Source organism: Lissotriton vulgaris, chromosome 5, assembly GCF_964263255.1.
Source record: "Lissotriton vulgaris chromosome 5, aLisVul1.2, whole genome shotgun sequence".
In the NCBI taxonomy this organism is placed as follows: Eukaryota; Metazoa; Chordata; class Amphibia; order Caudata; family Salamandridae; genus Lissotriton; species Lissotriton vulgaris.
The window spans coordinates 301,924,641-301,943,565 of NC_141693.1; the positions used below are offsets into that span (position 1 = coordinate 301,924,641).

At 50.4% G+C, this 18,925-nt stretch overlaps 1 protein-coding gene and 1 pseudogene across 3 annotated transcripts in view; one reads left to right on the forward strand and one right to left on the reverse strand.

Moving 5' to 3' along the window:
• Nucleotides 1–18,925, reverse strand: part of SLC35E2B (solute carrier family 35 member E2B) — a 442,385-nt gene that overhangs the window by 43,208 nt on the left and 380,252 nt on the right. The window lies entirely within an intron of this gene.
• On the forward strand, nucleotides 7,407–7,920 carry LOC147710776 (m-AAA protease-interacting protein 1, mitochondrial pseudogene; annotated as a pseudogene).

Here is an 18,925-nt window from a genome sequence, read left to right on the forward strand (position 1 = left end):
TAGGTTAGTGCATTGTGAGGTAGTCAGAAATGCATTGTATCTCAAAGTCTGTTATGAAGCCATATATTGATTAAGCAGGACATCTCTTTATTACTGTCATAACTGCACTTTCACAATTTCTTTATTAACCTTCCTTCCTTCTCGAAATTGCTTGCAAATGCACCAGTTGTCCACTCGATGTTCACATTTTTCTCGGGGGGGGGGGGGGGGGGGGGGGGGGTTGGGCGGGGGTGTTCGGGCACGCGCGCTCGCGAGCTACAGTGCGGAAATCATTTTTCGCCCCACCAGGTTCAAATGTCACCAGCCGCCACTGGGAGTTGGGGTTAGTCCCCCACATGCAGCAGGGACAGTGTGTGAAAATGTAAATTGTCTTCTGTGTCGCACATGTGGTCATTGTCCCTGAGCCCTGATACTGCAGATTAATACTGCTCCTGTGTTCTCTTTCTATCCGCCTCTCTCCATTCCTTCATCCGTGCACCCTCTCTCGATCTCTTACCCCTAGTTTTTTTGTAAATTGCTATCTCGCTCTCTCTCCTTCGTCCACTTCTCCGGGTTTGTGAGTATTCAACCAGTCACGGAGGTAAATGAACCCTCAAGAGTGAACAATGGCAGTGGGGTGGCAGATCTGTGACGCTGTGGCGTGGAGCACTTTCACGCTTCAACTCGGGTCTCTGCCAAAAACTGCACCGCAAACGAAGAGAAAAACGTGACCCAGGACTCACCTTCAGGCTCACAGAGGTTCAAATACATATATACACAGACAACAGCCTATGAAGTTCGCCTTGTGTCTTCACGTCTTAAGTTATTCCCCCACGTTTAGAATATTAAATGGGAAGATGAGCCCCTCGCCATTTCGCTAAAATGTGTAAGCGTGTGATCCATGCGTGATGAGGGTCACTTCTGTTGCACTTAAGTAACATGTTCTGAAGTGCATCTTGCCTGGTATGTAAGTTGCGCACAACACGGCCTGTGGTTTCGCAAACTGCAAACTTTAAATATACATTAACTGGAGTTACAGAAGTTCCAAATGCAATGCCAATCACCCCATGCGAACCCTTCGTTCACAGTGAATGCAGGAGCAATCCAACAGCCCTGAGTCGGCAGACAAGGATTTGCTAACTTTCCTCCCTCGCTTTTGCACAGTAATTACAGACCAGAGGAACAAACAAGCATTTACAATGCAATGGTCTCGGCAATATTATAGGTAGAGCTATTGGTATTGATCATTTTTTATCTTTTTGTTATCCCTAAATAAATGGAATTGTCATTTCTATTGGCATTAGCTTTTTTTTTTGCATATGTGATGTCCGCAGACTCCAGCCCGCTCCAGACACAGACGCACTGCACTGTCCGGACGCGCCAGGCCATGGGGGCCCAACGTAGGCCCAGGAGGGCCTGGTCGCTGCGAGGGCTCCAAGATACTCACATAAAGTCAAATAACTATAGTCTATGGTAAATGCAACAATGTCTATAGTCCGTGGTTATCAGGCGTAGATCAAGCCCTCTTGCGCCTACGCTGGACAGCCCTGTACTACTAACACACTACCTCCTAGCAATAACAGACACATTGCTAACCCTTGTACCAGCTACACTGCTTTCACCGGGCAGCGGGTCCTCTCCGCCATATTACACACACTGCAGAACTTCCCGCGCCCCGCGCCCCCCACCCCCTATTACAGATACAATGTCCAGGCCCTCCTTAGAACCGACAAAAACCCTCCCTCCCCACTAGGCGCACGGACCCTCCTTCCCAGATACTGTCCAGGCCCCGTTAAGTAACTGGCAAACTGTCCCTCCCGCCTCCCTCCCAAGTAACAGACACACCGCGCAGCCCCCTACACGTGACATACAAACTGCCCTCTCCAAACAGCAGCCGCCGAAGCTGCCTCTGCCCGGGCTGACTCACACGACGAGGAGAGGGGGGGGGGGGGGGGGGCTGAAGCCCCGTGAGACAAATGGATGTTGCGCGCCTGCACAGAGTCTGCAGATGCAGAGACTGTGGTTGTGAACACAAAACTATCAGAGGGCATGAACTACAGATGTTCTCGCTGAGCCTGCAGATGGCATTTACATGTGGGTGTATGTGCACACGGAACCCGGGGAGGCATAGACGAGGTTATGCACTCATCTTTCGCAGAACATACACTTTGGGCGTGCATAAACGTTGCAGAAATTTAAAAAAAATGGGTGGGGAAGGCTACATATAAAGTCGAGAACATAGAGTGTTACTATGCAGTGTACGTACCAGTGTTGGGTCAGTGACTGCACACACCTTGGGGATGGGGGCTGACTATAGAACCACACAGGGTATGGGGGGCATTTGAAGGCAAAGACTGTGGATAAGTAAATGATTCTGGGAGAGTGCATGGGCTCTGTATGTAGTTGCAGAGATTTAGGTCATGAGGTGGGCTGCGCTGCTCTCTTAAGCGACTACAGGTTTATGTAAACAGAGCCTTGTCGGGCGGGCGGCATACGGACGCGCGTCTAAGAAACGCAGGGATTAGAGATGTGCCCATAAAGCCGGGTGCACAGAACGGGGATAGCCAGCTTTGATATACCCAGGGAAGGACATGGGATCTCCACACAGAGTCTGGAAGGGCACCAGCCGTTGAGCGCGCGCCTAAGAAGTGCATGGACTGCAGATGTGTTCCCATGGAGCCGGTTGCCACAGACTGTGGATGGGCTACTAGAACCAGCGAAGACATGCCTGGGATTGGACATTGGCTCGCCACACAGAGCAGAGCTGTGATTCCGAGTCTTAAATAAACTGGGATCGTTTATGCATGTCGTGTGTGTCCTCCCTCGTGTCCCTCAATCCCCTCCCTTTTCGCAGCCCCTTCAAGATAATAACCTCACCTCGTTATTCTCCCCGTTCTGGGATGACCGGGCAACTACCTCCATGGGTCCAGGGCTCTCCCTTCAGCTGCAGCACATTCTCCCCTCCCCTTTCTTAATCGCGGCTAGATTTTTTCACTGCCTGCAGAAGTACGTATATTACAACAGCCATGAATGTCTCCAAGTGCACATTGTACAGGTACACCCTCCATACACACAAGCGCACTGAAGCCGCCTGCCAGGCGCTACAGCCACGTGCACGAGGACTGAGCACAACACGCATGAAGTGACCGTGCAGCGGCTGTTTGCAGCCAGCCAGTGTGCCCTGCCGGGCCAGTGTGTGGTATTTCGGGTGGGTGAAGGGGCAAAGGTGGATAAAATGCGGAGACCTGTTTGGTGAACACTGCGATGTCCTCGTTGAAAGAGTCGGAGGAGCAGACATCGCCCCCAGCCACCCCGGGCTCCCAGAGGGGGTGCAGGTGGCCAGCTCGCACTTCTCAAAGACCAGGGAGAGAAGGGGGAAGAGCGGGTGGCTGGGGGGGGGCGAAGAGAGCATGTTAAAATCAGGAGTCACCCGCGGAGGAGACACATGCGTTGGTGAGCACGCGCTGCCCTGGGCCAAGGACTGGGAGGGTGAATAGCACATTGAAACCCCGCAGGCACCCCCATGTCTAAACATGCAAGAGCTGCACAGCGCGCTGCTCTTCTTTTCTTCCGCCCGTCTGATCATCTCCCACGGTGCCTCGGTCTGCTCGAGCGGGCCGAGCTGCTGATGCCGGGAGCAGAGTCTGGACGGCCGGGTGATTTGAAAATCACCAATGTTACCCACACAACCCATACACACAAGCGCACTGAAGCCGCCTGCCAGGCGCTACAGCCACGTGCACGAGGACTGAGCACAACACGCATGAAGTGACCATGCAGCGGCTGTTTGCAGCCAGCCAGTGTGCCCTGCCGGGCCAGTGTGTGGTATTTCGGGTGGGTGAAGGGGCAAAGGTGGATAAAATGCGGAGACCTGTTTGGCGAACACTGCGATGTCCTCGTTAAAAGAGTCGGAGGAGCAGACATCGCCATGCCGGGCTGGGGGGGGGGGGGGGGGGGGGGGGGAGGGGGGAGTTGCAGGTGGCCAGCTCACAAGACCAGGGCGAGAACGGGGGAGAAGAGCGGGTGGCTGGGGGGCGGGAGGAGAAGAAGAGGAGAGCATGTTAAAATCAGGAGTCACACGCGGAGGGGACACATGCGTTGGTGAGCACGCGCTGCCCTGTGTCAAGGACTGGGAGGGTGATTAGCACATTGAAACCCCGCAGGCACCCCCATGTCTAAACATGCAAGAGATGCTCAGCGCGCTGCTCTCCTTCCGCCCGTCTGATCATCTCCCACGGTGCCTCGGTCTGCTGGAGCGGGCCGAGCTGCTGATGCCGGGAGCAGAGTCTGGACGGCCGGGTGATTTGAAAATCACCAATGATACCCACACAACCGCATGCGAGTGTACGTTTCCTAACACTCACCTTCCCCTCCTTCTGGACCTCATGGCCACCGAGGTTGTGCGTCGCTTGTGAGACACCGCGCAATGCATTCCCGCAGCGGGCCCATGTCTTCTTTAGACCCACACGTAGCTTTTTGCTCCCGACATCTGCCTCAATCCGCGGCATTCGATCCGCCTCCTTTCTCCGTTGTCTGCCGCGCAGAAACCACAAACCAGGTTTCGCCGTGCCTGGCGGGCATGCAGCACATTTCCCCGAGGTCCCGATGCCCCGCAAGAATGGGAGCGGGAATGTGGGTGGCAGGCAGAAAATAATAAAAACCATTCTCTTTTCTTTAGAAACAAGAAACAAGGCTGCCCCCGTGTGTTGTACACCTCCAATGAGAACTGCATTGGACGGGAGAGGGGAGAAATTCCTTCGGCAGTTACGCGAGGCCCCACATTCCGCCGTGCTCTGAAGCCCTCGTCATCTCCCCCGCTCCTGGCACTCCACGCAGCAGCAACAACGAGACTACACTTTCAAAAGAAGTTACTTGCAAAATAAATTATTGAAAATAAATTACAGGCCTGTCCTCTGCTTTAGCCACGATCTTACCTTCACTGCGAAGGATCGAAAATGGCGGACACAAGCTCCGAGATTTTTTTCGATTTGGGGGCGTGGTTTTGATGTTCTGAGTGACGGACAACGTCACTGTCTAAAGAACATCAAAAATTACGCCCCCAAATCCGAAAAGGACGGAGCTTGTTTGGAGTGACGCATCTCTCCTCCAATGGCTGGCCTCCGTTTAGGAAGCCAGCCAATGAAGGAGAGATGGGGCACGGAGGCGGGACCTTCGCCGCTACTCAGACTCATTAAATCTCCGGCCTAAGACTGCGCAAGCGCAGCCTTTTAGGCCTTCGACCTAATAAGACTGCGCAAGCGCAGCCTTTTAGGCCTTCGACCTAAAAAGGCAGGCAGCCAGAAAACCTGCACCGTGTCTGCTGCAAGCCACTGTCTCCACAGCCTGCCCATGCGACTGTGTCTGCTAGACCATGTGCTAGCCTCAGTTTGAGTCTGTCAGTGCCTACTGCTCCAATTTAAAATGCCCATGCCATTCTTAAGTGACGAGGGCACCAGTTTTTCATCAGCAGGTTTTTTATTTAGGTCTGTGAATTCTGGGATTTTTGTAGTGTTCCTTCAGCTCAGTTACAAGTACACTTTCACTCCTGCGAAAAATATGGTTTGAACATGTCATGGAGCAGAAAAACTGTGCCCTCGTGACATGGAGTAATTGGGTAACTTCGCCCCACATACCTCTCTGAACGTTCCTGCACTTTATTTACTTTCAGCCTTGTCTGCTTATTTCCATTGCTTTTTCAAACGTCGCAGTCAAACTGTGCCAGCTTCTCTTTAGGCGTGTCCCCTACACGGTCTGAAACTGAAATTTCTCTATATGCTGGAGTACAACTGTGCCTTTCCTCGAGGTCCTTGCATGTTGTATCTTTTGCTCCCTGTCCGAGATTGATTCACTGCTGCTTCTCCCAACTAAGTGTTTCGGAAACCTTATGGTTATGTAAAGCACTATAAAATAATAAGCCAGACAATGTTAAGATTCCTACTTGCATTGGCCTGTGATTGTGTCCATCCCTCTGTGAGTCTGCAGTAGCGGTGGCGGTGCCCGTTGCCCCGTGTCCATGTGCTCATTTCTGCTTGTGCCCGAATGCAATGGGGTCTATTCCTCAATGTCCCTTACCAGAGGTGCGAGGAATCATGGCGCAACTTCTTTCTTGAACTTTAACCAGCCCTTATTTGGTTGGTCACGGTCATGGTAGGGTGGGGTTAACAGTGAGGCTTGCTCAACTGTGATTGATGTGTAGCCCTGGCCTCTGCAGAGCTGAAGCCCACAGCGCCCAGGGCTAGCTTTATTGCTGGGGGAGGGCTTTCAGCAAGGACTTCAATGGCTTTGCCGAGCTGGTGATCGTCAGCCCGGCAAATCTAGGATTGCTGGCGCATGCTCAGAGAGCATGATTTGTGCCTGCCATAATAAACCTAACTTGCGAACCCTGCCCGAAGTCACCAGACAGTAGAGTCCGTTTACTGGCACAAAGGTGTTTTGACTCGTAATTGTACAGTAAAAAGCATAAGTTAGGGGGCAGAAAAAGGACGAGGGTGTAGCCTCTCCGCCCATATAAAAAAACCACCACTGGCATGCACAAATGAATGTCACACTGTTCGGACTTATTTACTTTTCTTATTTAGAGTTGCAGCAATATTTAAACTTTTGCCAATTCCAGAGGACAATAAAAGGAAAATGGGAACGCTGGAAAAGGGGCAATTAAAAGACGAGGTAAAATCAGGATGGCAAAAGCTAGAGCAGGGGCTCACAGAGGAATGAATGTGAAAACGGTGATTGCTGGAGGAGAGTGCAATGGGTAAGGATTTGAAGCAAACTGATGACAAGAAAAGAATGAATATGAAGATGGGTGAGAGGAAGTATATCGGTGAAAAATGAAAAGAAAGATGTGGAGGACTGGAGACAGTGGAGGATGAATCGAAATGAAGATTAGGGAAGTAGAAGCGGTGGCACAAGGTGAAAATGTTAATAAAAGGAGAATAGATATAAAGACTAAGAAAGTAGGGGGTGCTAGAGAGGCCGGCAGGAAAATGGCAGCCGCTTAGAGGAGGTTTGCTGGCTGACATTGATATCCGTCACTTATCTGCGGTGTTAGGGCACAAACAACTAGATAAGGCCCTAACATCATACCTTAAGACGAGGTGCAATAGAAGATGACACTATTTTGCACAAATCTGACCCAGGCCTGTGCTGCAGCCTGAACTACAGCCCTGCTCGCTTCCCGGCATATCCCCCGCGGCAGAGAGCCTAGCCAAGAGAGGGTTGGCCGCACTCTGGGGACTTCTCTGGCTACTGGGGGTGCCCTTCTGCGCTCACGGCTTGACCTTCCCCTGAGGAAGGTGGGTCCCCATGGCCCGACGCAACAACAAGGGCAGCCGAGTTCGGGGCCACTGACTCCGGGGTGAAACTTCAGAGGGTGCTGCTGTCCCAAAGGCTGCTGTGCTTGCAGGGTAGGCCTGATGTGGGACTGAGGCATGGCTGCCCAGGGAAACCCTGCAGCCAGTGCACACTGGGGGACGTATCGCGGAAGGAGGCACTGTTCCCGAGATACCCATCCGAGTCGGAGCGGACAGCTGTCTAAGCTGCTGTCTCAGTGTAACTTTGATACACTAAAAGAACTTGTAATTGATGAGGTACTACAAGGGTTAAAGGAAAAATGTTCTGCTCTCCCAGAAAGCCACAAGAGGGCGCTGGCTGCAGAATCAGATGAAATCATGTACTTGACACTTGGGGACGTGGGCATTTACAATGACGATAATGGCAGAAAGTTTGTCAGTATCGATGCGCTTTTGGTATCTCACTAGTGCCAACCTTCCAGAGAAAAGCTCCGATGGGACAAAAGTATTTCAGATTGTTTTCGGAGATGACAACGCAAAGAACTCAAAACGTCTACTTACAGCAAATTATGAATTTCGAGGGGAATTCACAAAAGGGGCTGAACCCGACTGGATCATTACACGGATTGAGCATTCAAAGATACAAGACTGAAGTTCCTATCAGGACATTCTAGTGATAACTGCTCATATGTGGTGTATTTAAAACATGGACACAATTTTACATATTACCATGCCTTGATCTATATTTTCTTCCATGGACCTTTTTCACTTTTAATTATTTGGATTTTTTAATAATGCCCATCTGTGTTTTTCAGTGTTCATCTGCCTAACAAATTAAAGACCGTTTCTGTTTAAATAAATAAAAAAAAGGAACATTTTCACAATGGCCCACAATCAGCACCCAGCGGCGCTGTATCCAGAAAAGAAATGAAGCAAGCCTGAAAGCACTACATGCAAAGCACACATCGTGCTTTCAGACTTGCTTCGTGCTTCATTTCTTTTCTAAATACAGCCCGACTGGGTGCGGATTGTGAGCCTTTGTGAAAGGATTCCTTATAATTGCAGCGCATGATGGGCGCTGAGATTAACAGGAATCCTTAACACATGTACAAGTGAAAGCAGTGAATGTGAAAGTGTGTTTAAAGGGGGGGGGGGGGGGGACTATTCAGGTGTTAAATAATACATTGTGCAATCCAAAATAAGAACTTGCTAGGACGTGGAAGAATCCACCCAGAAACCAGCATGAAGGCGAGACACAAATACTCCACTGGGGTGACCCAACGTGTGACAGACACCATCGATAGCCAATGGCTGCAGGAGGCTCACCCAAGCATGTCAGAGAGTTAAAGGGGTCTGACCCCAAAGACAACTCTGAATTGAACAGAAATGGCTGGCTTCGCCAAACTTAAAAGATTGGCATCCATTCAGCAAACCATGCTCTTCACTGCAGTAATGGAACCGCACATGGATGTCAATTCAAAACACCATGTGCTACGTTTCTCTTGTCCTAGAAAATTATTACTCAATGAAAACTTAAAAAAACATTTTTTTATCTCTCGGAACAATCCTCTAAAATCAAATAGTACTAGTTTCTATGGCAGTGCCAGGTCATCACAAACTACCAAGCATACTGCCGTTCACTATCATGCCAACCAACCCACAACATGAAACATGCACACACGAAGGTTTGCCCTCATTCTGGCAATGCAGTGCCTGTTTTATGGTCGAGGAAGCGTGCTCCACTAGTGCAGTAAGAGTTCCATGCATGCAATGGTGATTTATTTTGTGTCAGTGTGGAATCGTGGACTGCCCGCGCACTCCCTTTTCTCACAGTGATATGAATTTGTAAGGGCAGCATCTGGTACCCTTGGCTGGCACTGCCCATTTTGCATTACCCTTACTCAAAGGTCATGAGGCAGCAGAAGGAACAGAAAAGAGTACACTACCGTTACTGTTTCCTCCTTCTCCATGTCCCTACGCAGTCCAGGAGTAGTTGGAACAAAGGGCCAACTAGGTGAAGTCAGGAGGGGGGGGGGGCTGTTAAAGGGCGCAATGTCACTTCCGTTTCCACTGGGTTTTTGGTGAACTGGCATCGGTGCTGCATGGTTGAGTGAAGGAGGGTGAACGAGTGTGGGTTTTGTGTCGCACATGCATTGTCCGGCAGGGAATGCTTGTACTGCTACTTACCATGGTGTACTTGTGTGTTTGTGAATCTTGATGAGATTGCCGGTCTCTGATCCAGCCGCGTAGCTAGGGGGGGGGGGGGGGGGGGGGGGGGGGGGGGGGGGCGGTCCGCGCCAGGCGGCACCTTTTTTGAGGCGGCCGCCGCGGCACAGTCACTCACTGACTGACTGAGGAGGCCCGGCCGAGGCGGCCCGTGAGTCAGCGACAGTGACTGTAGGGCGGTCGGCGGTACATGCATGCACTAGGGTGACCAACCGTCCGTAAATTTCACGGACAGTCCGTAATTTCGGCCGTCTGTCCGTTGTCCGTGAAGCATTCTTTAACGGACGCCATTTGTCCGTAATTTTACCCTCGGGGACCGGTCGCACTACCTTTAAGCCGAAGCCGGCTCAGCTTCCAAACACCTCCCTTCTTGACACTGATGTAAGGCTCAGATACCCCGCAGCATTGGCGAGGCACAGCGGGATGGCAACCCTCACACCTCCAGCCCTTGATGAGCTGTTAAGGGGTGCTTGAAGGTGACTGAGAGGGAGGGGCGGCAGCTTCAGGAGCAGGGGCATCTATTCAAATGCAAACAGCCCTGAATGTGCCATGTTTCTGCGATTTTCGGGAGCTTCACACATTTCATTTCTGCCCAGGGCCCTAAACATCCTAGAACCGGCCCTGATTACACTGTGCAGCACTGGTTCTCTTCACAGAGCTTAAATACTGTCACTAAATTGTAATTAAACCTGGTTCTTCTAACATGCAGTCTTAAAGTAATAACATTAAGAAATGGCACAATCGCACCCACACTAACTAACAAAGTATGGAGGACAATCAGTTAAAACAGTTCTCTTGGAGCATCTCCTGTAAGTACTGTACATCCCAGCGGGGGTTGGGAAAACTAACATTTTGGAAAGAGCATGTCTTCTTGTTGTCTTGTCCAGGAGGGGGTGAGGAGCCCCCCCCCCCCCACCCCCCCGGAAGAGACCGAGATTATACTACAATACTGCAAGCCCAGCCTGTCGGATCCTGTTCCCCCTCCTGTGATGGCTCCTGCCCCGCCCAGGTGATGGCTCCTGTCCCCCCACCTGCCCCCCGCCTGTGATGGCTCCTGTCCCCCTCCTGTGGTGGATCCGGTCTCTGCCCTGGGTGGCTTCTGTCCAGTCGTGGAATGGCTCATGCAGCGAGGGTGAAGTTCTTGATGGGCCTCTTGTCAGAAAGGCTCTGCTCAAAATTAATATGAAAAGTGGGCGAGTGAGTAAGTGAAGGGATGAGTGGATGGCTGGATGAATTAGTGAAAGGGTGAATGGATGAATGAAAGATTTTATAAATGGATAATGAGAGATGATGGATGGATTGATGAGTGAGTGGAAGGATGGAAGAGAGAAAAGGTAAATGGCTGGATGCATGGGTGGAAGGGTAGCTGGGTGAGTAAAAGGGTGGATGGATGAGTGGAAGGATAGATGAGTGAGAAGGTGGATGATGAGTGAGTGGGTGGATGGATAAGTGAAATGATGGATGGATTGATGAATTGATCAATGCAAGGTTGAATGGATGGACAAATGAGTGAAAGTGTGGATGTAAGGATGGATGAGTGAGTGAAAGGGAGGGTAGATGGACAAAAGGATGAATAGATGAGTGAAGGAGTGAAAGGATAAATGGATGAGAGAAAGGATGGATGAGCGATAGGGTCAATGGATGGATTCATGCGTGGATTAGTAGATGGATGGGTGGGTGGATGGATGGATGGAAGGAAGGATTGCTAAGTGAAAGGGCCGATGGAGAGAGAGAAAGGGAGGATGGATGGATGGATGACTGATAGAGTGGAAGGGTGGAAGGATGAGTGACTGGGTGGATGGATGAGTAAGTGAAAGGATGGCTGGATGGGTGAAAGAATAAATGGCTGGATGGATGAGTGAATGGATGGATGGGTAGAAGAGTGGATGGATGAGTGTACAGGTGGATAGGGTGAAAGGGTGGATGGATGGATAATGGATGGATGAGTGAAAGGATGGATGAGGGGATGAATGAGTGAAATGATAGATGGAAGGATACATGATGGATAGGTTTGCAAATTGTTGAATATGTTTGGATATGGCTGGGCTTACTTCTATACTATTGCGCAACCTCTGATGTGTATGTAAAACGTATCCAATTGTCCTGAAGTTTTGTCCTGAATTTTGACCTCCTGTCCTGAATTTGTGTCCTGAATTTCGACCCTTTGTCCTGAATTTTTACACTCCCCGTCCTGAATTTGCACCAATGCCAGTTGGTCACCCTAGCATGCACACATATTATTATCACCGGCAGCTGATTTGTAAGAAACTCGTACAGTATCTCACATGGATAGGCACCTACGGAGGCTCACGAGGAGCAAAACAGATAGGCACCTGTAACTCATTTGTTTATCGAGCGGACTAACTAAATCATTGCAGGCTGGAGTCCTTTGTCTGCTTACATACCAGGGATGCTGGTAAGTTGCTTCGCTTTTAAATGAGATCCCGATGCAGACACGTCCTCGCGCTCCTGGTACGGACCTATTTCCTAAACCTGTTTATTTTTCCAGACCCTGCTCCAGGTGCTTCACTGCTAACATCAGGGTAGCATATTTATAGGTGCACTTTGAAATAAATGCATGCTCCGTTGGCGGATTGCCTGTGACCCGTCACCTGCCGGCCCGTCGGTAAGGTTCATCACCATCTGATTTCAATATCGGAAGTGATTGTAGCACGCAGCACTAAGGCTAAGCAGTAGGCACACAATGACGACAATAAATCATTTACAAATGGGTTCCGACTTCCTTGTGCAGCCGACCGTTGTTGGGGGGGCCCCCACCTCCTCCCAGCCTCACGCTCACAGGGCCGTCAATAAGTAGCGTGCGCGGTGCGCACATCCTTAACCAATGACGGCCCTGTAACATTTTTTGGGCCAGCCCTTGCCGCCGCACCGTAGTGGACTGTGACGCGTTACGCACTCACCTCACCGCCCCAGCGCCCCTCCTGTCGTGTCGAGCAGTCGAGGAGTGTGGACCACCATTCTTTTTGCCTGGCCCTGCTGCTCAGCTTTACAGTACTTAACTCAGTACTGTCTCTCTGTGGGTTGGCTGTGGCTGCGGGCGGGCGGCACTCCGCGTTGATTGAGGTGAGAAACTCGGGTCGGACGTCGGAGTCGAGTGAGTCCAGTCAGATGGGGGCCCCGGACCGGGGCAGACACCAGGGTGGTGGGGCTATGATTGATTATTTTGTGATGCAGTTTTATAATTTCAGAATCCCACTTTAAAACACTTCACACTTTCTCTAACAAACGCTATCACCTTCTGAAGAATACAGACAAATCCCCTGGATGGCTTCCTGAGAAGCTGCATCCCCTGAATCAAGAGTTCCATGTGCAACTTTAGATACAGGCATCTGCACTCCTGACACAGCACTTCCCAGATACAGAGCCATGGCACTGCACCACCATATATTAACTTAAAGCAACATACCACGTACTGTAAAATCTTAATACATGTCCCTCCACAACTGTCTGCTGCCCCCACCCCTTTCAAGGCGCAGCACCAGTCTCCTTTGATACAGCACCATTCCTGAGCGCAGTCCTTCCTGCAATGCAATCCCCAACACGCTGACGCAGTCCAATCACTAATTCAACAGCCACAGTGTTATCAGAAAGTAATTCCCTGGTTCGTAAACACTGTTCCAATGGGCAAGCAATAGATGCCCCTTTGGGGGGTGCGTGAAGGTGTGCACGTTCCTCTTGTGCTAAGTGGTCCCCGACTGCAGTCTGCAACACCTTTTCCCACATGCATGGAGAGCAGGCCGAACACTGGCACACGCACACAGACACAAACCAACACAGGCTCAAAAGCAGATGTGCACATACACGCACACATGACAGACACTTGCACATGCATGCACACTCGCAATGCAACAGCCACAGACGGTGGACAGGCGGTATCTGCATGCAGTTGCTGGAAAATGAAAATAAAACAAAAATCTAAGGCCTAGGCTACAGACAGCGACACTCTCACCTGAAGCATATTTGAAATGCTCCAGGCTCAGAAAGAATGTGGTGTCATTGTTAACTTGCAGCCAGGACAATCTGTTGGCATGAGATTACTCACATCAGGCGTGCAACGTTCATTGTGTTTAAGGGGCTTCAGCCACCCCCCCCACCGACATCCCTCCCGTCGTGTGTGTCAGGTCTGGCTGTCTGAGACAGCTTCCCGCCTGTCCTCACCCAGCAGTGAAAGGCGGAGCCGGACACATCCGTGTCCTCCGTCAGGCAGGCAGGGCCTCTTCAGTGCAGTATCTGGAAAATCTTTTAATCTGGTTCGGATTCTTCTCTCCTAGGAGTGGGTCAAGGAGCGGGTCAAGTGACTTCAAGGTGGCTCCTGGGCCCTGGCACTGAATGACCATGGCTCAGATTCAGAAGCCCCTCCCCCCGCCTCTGATCCTGCATCCCATCATCCGGCCTGGTACTGCCCCAACTGCAGAACTCAAGTTAGTCTAGTGATCAGGTGTAAAGGACTCACTTGTAGTATCCTGAAGGTGCTGCCAGGGGAACCATGGTCAAACCCAGTGTGGTGGACCGGTCTGCAGACATTGCTGAGGTCAAAGACGGGGCAGATAGGGGACAGGGGACAAGGTCCCTGCACAAGCTGTGATGTTATGAGTGAGATGTCCCAGACAGGGTAGGTAGAGCTGATGTAAGTTTTGGGTGTCCTTCTGCTGCTTTTCCTTCAGCGACGTAGCTAGGTGGGGGCGGCTATTTTGTGGACGGGGGCTGTTTAGCCCTGGACCGTGTCATATCTGTGCATGTAACTTGCATGATTGAGGTAACTATTAGTGGCGATACAACGTGTCTCTCGGACCTCTTTCAGGTGCTTGCCGTCCTTTTTCCCCAGCACCCCCCAGGGGGGCGGCAATCTGAAGGATAGCCCCGGGCGCCACAAGCTCTAGCTACGCCTGTTTGGTTAGCTAGGGAGCCAACCCTCTGCCAATGCAGAACTCCCACAGACATGGTCATAGCACAGTCCCAGGTCTCCAATCTAGAGCGGTTGCTGCACGGTCACATCAGTAATGTAAGCGCCAGAAAATCCGTGCATTAGAAACCTAAGGAGGGGCCACAAAGCGCGGCCTTGCTTGCTCTAGAAGCACCTGTATTATATATCTGGATGCAATGACAGGCGGAGCAAAATATCAGTAGGGTGGCACACTATGCGATGCACATATTTCTAGTTTAATTGCTTTTAAGCCACACCCTTAATTGCATCGGTTACGCCTCTTTGAAAGATCCCAGAGTATTTTTTATACCACTCAAAGCCCTGGTCTACACGCGCGGCCAGGTTCTTGGCGCACATAGCCTTGGCTGCAGCGCACAGAGACCATACTCGGCCGCACACAGGGGAAAATAATTAGAGTGAACATTGCATATGACCCCCGATGACCTGCTACAAATCATGGCATCCCTCTACTCCTAGCCGTATAGAGGCACGATCATACCGGACGCAAAGGCTCGGTCTGCCTACCTGGACAAGATCCAGATGCTCTGGCTGACCCCGGCCCATTGCCTGTACCTAGACGCCTCATTCACAATGGAAGGGGTGACCCGTGTCATATAGAGCCTCCTAAGTGACAAAGCACCGGAATAAAACACGCTCCCCATCTCCTACTAGTAATACGCCACAATTCTAGCCCCACACCTCCTGTCTGTGAACAAAGATTCCCTGGTGTCCGGCATGCTGCTGCCATCCCTACAGGAAGCGGTCATCATCTCGATACTGAAACCTAACGAACCTGCTAACTGCTGTTACTCGTACTGACCGCTCTCAATGATAAACATAGACAACAAAATATTTGTTAAACTACTTGCTAATTGGCTGCTCCCTTGACTGCCAGACATAGTCGATACAGATCATTCAGAATTCATACCAGGCCACTCCATGGCTGATTACCCTCCGCACAATGTTTGCCCTCATGCATGCTATAGGCCCCAAACTGGCAGCAGTTACTGAACTACTGGATGCCACTAAGGCATTTAATTCCCCGGAGTGGCTGCCTTGTTCCATCTACTTCCGCGATTTTGGTTCAGCACTCGGTTCATGCACCTGATTGGCCTCCTTTATGCTTCCCTAACGGCGAGCCTCCCCCACAATGGAGTGATTTCTGCTCGGTTGTCAGTCACTTGTGGGATCAGGCATGGATGCCCCTTGTCCCTGGTCTCATTTGCCGTAGCGATGGAGCCACTAGCTGCGCAGCTATGACATCATCATGCCCACAGGGGCCTCATTTTGCCGCTCGGAGGATCTTAGTGTACATGTATGTGGACAACGTCATACTATATATTCAAGAGTACTCCAAACGAACCTGGCCCCCATTATATGCAAAGTAATCAGAATTGGTAGGTACTCAGGTATTAATATAAAGTGGGCTAAATCTACTCTATTCCCTCTCCCCTCCGAAACCCAGCCGTTGAATCTGGAGTGCCCCATGCAGTGGGCCACTGTCCTGGTCCACTAACTGGGACCTTCCAGGTCTTTGATGGCGACTCCTGTTCCACCAGTAAACCTCTGAGCTGTGGGGTGCCTCAGGGCTCCTCCTTAAGCCCCACGCTGTTCAATGTGTACATGAGACCGCTGGCTGGGGTCGTCCGTCAACATGGCATCAAGATCATATCATATGCGGACAACACCCAGCTCGTGGTCTCCTTGGCACAAAAGAACAGCGGGCACCCACAGGTCAACTTGGCCGCCTGTATGGAAGAGGTAGGAAGATGGATGACGGCATCCTCCTTAAAACTAAACGGTGACAAAACCGAGATCATGCTTCTCGGTCCCCCCTCCCCCACCACCATCAATCAGTTATGGCCCCCCAGTTTGGGCACACCCCCATCCCCGAAGGAGGACATCAAGAGCCTAGGAGTCTGGCTAGATAAAACCCTTACTCTTAACACTCAGGCAACAAAAACATCAGCAACCTGCTTCGGGTTAATCCGGCTGCTAAGAAAAATTCTTCCAATCTTACCCCTTGAAGCCAGACAAGTTGTCATTCAAGGCCTCATTCAGTCTCGGCTCGACTTTAACAACGTCCTCTACTTGGGTGCTCCAGAATACGTACTGGAAAAGCTCCAGCGGACCCAGAACTGCGCAGCCCGCACCCTACTCCAGATACCCCGCAGAGAATCAGTCAAAGCAGGGATCCAATCTCTCCACTGGCTCCCTGTCAGGGACAGAATAAAATTTAAGGCCCTCTGTATTTCCCATCAGGCCTTTTATAGAGCCAGCCCCGAAGTCAACCACTCTCTTCTTACCCCCTACTGCCCCGGTAAACAACTTCGATCAGCGAATGCCTGTCTTGCCGCAATTCCTCGAATCAAAAGGTCCAGGGCTGGAGGCAGGTCCTTCGAGCTCAATGCCGCCAAGCTTTGGAACTCCCTTCCCCTCTCCCTAAGATCCAACCAGAGCCTTTTGTCCTTCCGCAAAGAACTAAAAACCTTCCTCTTCAGAAACGAACTCATCCCCAGCCCCTCAGAGTACTATGCCCTCTACTCAGCGCTTGGACGCCCTCGGGCAGAAGCCGCGCTATACAAATCCCCTTTTTCATTTCATTTCATTTATTTCATTTCTGGCTCAGCTGTGACACAGACGAGCTATGGAGAGCAAACTATGAAAGGTCTATGATATGTCTGGAGGAGCAGATCCAGGCTTTGACCCGGATGCCGTACTCCATGGTGGGAAGGATTGCTATTGGAAAAATTGGCGTTCTGCCCAAATTCCTTTACCTTTTTATCAACCTCCGGCTCCCGCTTACCACACACTTCCTGAAGAGACTGGCTCTAATCTGATTTCCCTAGTTTGGGCAAGCAAACAGCCGTGGATCACATGGGAGAAGCTCACCGTGCCGCTCCAGAAAGGAGGCCTGAAAGCACCCGGCATGACCCTATACGCATACTGCACACAAGCCCAATACATCAATTTATGGCTATATCCCACATGGTTCCATCATCACAGTGGTGGAGGCAAATCAGGCAGCCCGTTGCCACTGCGCTTTACCAACCTTACAGGCCACCAAGTGCAGAGAATGACACAGTGGCGGGTGCTTGCTGGTCGTGGGATGGCATGCGGCACCGCTCCCAACTGTCCTGAATATACGCTACCTCTATCCCACTTGCACACAATCTCATGCTCCCCACTGTTGTAAGACAAGGGTACTATAAGGCGAGGACTCTACATGTCGTGACCTTTCCCTCGACGGTCAATACCTGCCCCCCTAGAAGCGGTTGAGTGCCCTCGTCCTACCAAGCTAGATGCCCTCCTCTATCACCAGGTAAATACTATATGTTGCACGCTGCATGATACATTCCCTGTGCCGCCTCCAACACTGCATGTGTTAGAACCTCAGTTTTTTTTAATAACTTTATTTAGCAGTTTGTGTTAGAACCCCAGTTAACAACCCGGCCCTGCAAATTGGTCACCAGATTGTATGCAGAGCTACAGGGAAAGACGCTGGGGTGCGCCCCTACAGCTAGCACAGTGCTTTGGAACTCAACAGGCCGCTCCCCCAACAGACAGGCCTCCCCCCTCCCCCGCCAAGCTCGGATGTGGTGTTTTTTTGCTTGCTCCTCTTTCAATCACGAAAATTTATAGACTGTTGTGTCTCGTCTAAACCCTGACTACCTCCCCTCCATACCTTTTCCTTAGGTTCTTGCCTTGTTGTTTTTGCTTTTTCAAAATTCCAATAAAAACAATGTTAAAAAACTTTTGGAGAATAGAAAAAGGTGGTGCAGAGGAGAAAAGGAGTAAGGAAAACGTGTTGTTATATTTAAGTATTTCACAAAGGAATCTCGGACCACTCCCAGCAGCCATTCAGGATTACAAGTGTTTCCCATTTCGCATGGCACAGACAAGTTTAGCATACTGCACAAAGCATTTCTAAGCTCAAAGGACCAAAAAACTCGAGTTTAAATTTTTTTAACAAAATAAACACTGCAAAAAAAGTTAAAGTGCAGTCTGATTGAAAAATCTATATAATGACCATTCTTTCATTTTACATAAAGCATGCTAAGAAAATTTTGTCCTTGCCAGTAGGCGTCTAAGAAGTTGCAAAACATCCCTTCCACACAGTTCATGAACGGTGAAAAGGAACTTTGCAAATTGTGAGACAAAATAAAAAACAGGAGAAACTTCACTCCAAGACTAAATTGGGTGAACTTCAGACTATTTGTAACTTACCTAAGTTCAAAAACATGCATACACTCCATTCTATCAGACCAATCAGTCGTAAGGCCTTGTGGATAATTGCAACAACCATATCTGCGGCAGCGCCTGCCTAACACAACGGAAACCATCATGTTTGTCTGCCAATGCAAGGTAGTACTTGCAGACTCGCTTCTGTGCCAATTAAATAATTCATGTGTAAGCTATAGAAGGAAAACACTAGTTACATGTAACCATTGGTTCGCAGCTTGTTCTGTTGCAGACTATAAATTAA